Source organism: Apis dorsata, unplaced genomic scaffold (assembly GCF_000469605.1).
Source record: "Apis dorsata unplaced genomic scaffold, Apis dorsata 1.3 scaffold_57, whole genome shotgun sequence".
Taxonomy (NCBI): Eukaryota; Metazoa; Arthropoda; class Insecta; order Hymenoptera; family Apidae; genus Apis; species Apis dorsata.
The window spans coordinates 456,094-458,685 of record NW_006263357.1 but is presented as its reverse complement, the minus strand read 5'-3'; the positions used below and the strand labels follow the sequence as shown (position 1 = coordinate 458,685).

The 2,592-nt window shown below is 45.8% G+C and overlaps 1 long non-coding RNA gene across 1 annotated transcript in view; it reads left to right on the top strand.

The window, feature by feature from the left end:
- Window positions 1-2,592, top strand: part of LOC102681110 — a 23,228-nt gene that overhangs the window by 1,884 nt on the left and 18,752 nt on the right. The window lies entirely within an intron of this gene.

Here is a 2,592-nt window from a genome sequence, read left to right as displayed (position 1 = left end):
TGAGAAACGAGGAAACGATCAGCGATGCATAAGCGGCTGCCGATACAATCGTGCGCCGGTAGAGAGAAATTGAAATTCTTATCCGAGGCGTGCGCGGCTGAAAGGCTCTCGCGAATCGCATAAAGGCCTCATCAGAACGATCGCTCGAATATCCTCGTTCAAGTCCCGTCGAGGCAAAACGCGAAGAGGATGGTGGAGAGGGCCAAAAACGGGGGAATAAAAATGGGGGTAGGGGGTTGACGGAGGCGCTGGTGGAGGTGGCGTTGGATATAGCTGCGGGTTAGGCATACTGGGAAAGGTGGTGGTTGGTTGGGGGTGGCGAGCATAGAGGGTGGGCAACATAAAAGGCCAGCAACCCCTATTCCACGCAGGCTTCAATTGTTTCGGTTAGGCAGCGTTCATTTGTTTTTCTTTGCGTGTGCTTTTGCACGCTCCTCTGCTTTTCTCTGCTCTCTTCTTTCTCTTTCTCTTTCTTCTTTGCATCCTTTATCACTTCTTTTTCTCTTCTTTTCACTCTATTATTTCTTTTTCTTCTTCTTCTATTCCTTCACTCCTGTGAATCCTGTTGAATCCTGTGATTTCTTCCTCGAGATCTTCTCGTTTTGCCTAACTTTTCTTTGGTCGTATCTCTCTTCTTCTTGATTCTCTATCCCAATTTTTGTTCGTACGTCGAATGTAGATCGTCTTTTCCCCGTTGTTGCTCGTTCATCTCGTTCACTCTTGTCGCGCGTATATTAAAATCGACCATTGTTATCGTAGCCAGAGGGGGGTGGTTCGGTAGTGGTTTCGGGTTGGAAACGGGGAGCTTCGTCAGCGGTCTTCAACGCGACCACAAAGATCGCACTCTCCGAAAGCTTTTGAAATAATATACCTTCCGTGAATCTCCTATTCTCTGTCTTACACGATCGAATCGAGCAAGACCCGCACCCACGATCCGCACCCACCTGTGACTGTTCACCTTTGAAGACACACGTAGTAATAGATATTATACGACTTTGCTTTTATTTATTCTTGTTTATTCTTTCTTTCTTTTTTTTTCTTCTTTTCTTTCTTTTTTAATCCTCTATTCTCGATTCCGTTTAATCGAATCTCGAAGAGTCATCGAGTCCTTGTTAGTATTTTTTTTCACTTTATTCCAATTGATCCAATTTTCATTGATCGAAATATGGTTATTAGTACTTGGTAGATAGTTTTATAGAACGCAAAGGCGTGGAAAATTTAATATTAGATCTAGTCGATAGGATACCTCTTCTATCTTCGAACAGCGCGCGAAGAGAGGCAGATGTTACCGAAATAATTATAATTTACACCTGCCCGTAATAAACGAAAATTCACTGCGGATAGTCCAATATCTAAACCGATATCGCAGCGTGGGATAGCCGGTGAATTAGGCGGTGTCATCTGCAGGCGTGAAATTTCGGTGGGTTTAACCGTAACGCCAACAGCTGACAGGATCGACGCGATATCCTATATAATAACCCTATTGGTGAACTATCCCGGTGACGGATCGTCGATCAATTAATCAATAAAATTCAGCTGAATTTCCTATCGGTAAAACGATAGATGTCCACGCGTTTTCTATTCATCGTTAAACGGATCCGAATAGAGAATTTTCCAAAATTCGTATAGAAATTGAACTATAGATATTGGACTACGTGTATTTAACATCTCGATCAATTCTTCGTCGATTGTCGTCGGAATTTGAATCGGAAAATTGAATCAGAGCATAATTTATTTCAAGTATAGGAATAAAAAATATCTCTCGCGCGGTACAAGAAAATTTCAAAATTCTTTCGTGCGGCGACGATTCGTTTTCCTCGACCTTACTCTAATCGACGCATCCTTGCGCAGCGACGTGCACCAATAACGGTTATTTCGCTTAATCGTCGTGTCCGTGTAATTGGCATTTCAACATAAAGCAGCAGTGGATGTCGTCACGTCGTCGTCTCGTTTGACGCGGTGATTTTATTCAAGAACGAACGACTGGTAACGACTCATTAGCCGCGATTCAAGATTCTTGCCGAGGAACAAACTCCTTTTCCTTGGTCCACCGTTGCTCTATCCTATCCTGATATCCCCTGGTATCGATTCCGCCCATTGGATCCGTCCCGTGTCCCTCGCGGTGCGGTGCGGCGCGGCGCGGCATACGCGAATAAATCGTGGCTTCGTTACACGCGACTCGAAGGCGGCAAACAAATAGGGTTAATTCCACGTGCGCCTGCTAGCCTGAATACGTCGTTTCCGAATGGAGGTAATTCCGGTGACAATGTGGCCTTTGATTTCATAGAACCGCACGGTTGAATGACTACCCTCCTCACCCACCGCCTCCTCCTCCTCCTCCGCAACCACCCCTCGGTCCCTTCAACTCCGCGAAAACCCTCTTCCATCCTGGTGCAGCGAATATACATATAATAAAGTAAAGTCAGCCACCGCCAGCTCCGGCCAACCCGGCCGAAAGGACTTTATTCAGTAACTAGCGATTCATGCGAAATCGTGAATCCGTTTCTGCCCGGCTCCGCTTCCACCTGCCCCTTCCTTCTCCTGCTTCCTTTTCCGCACCCTTTCACGCAATTCGTTTCTCTCCCTCGGTCG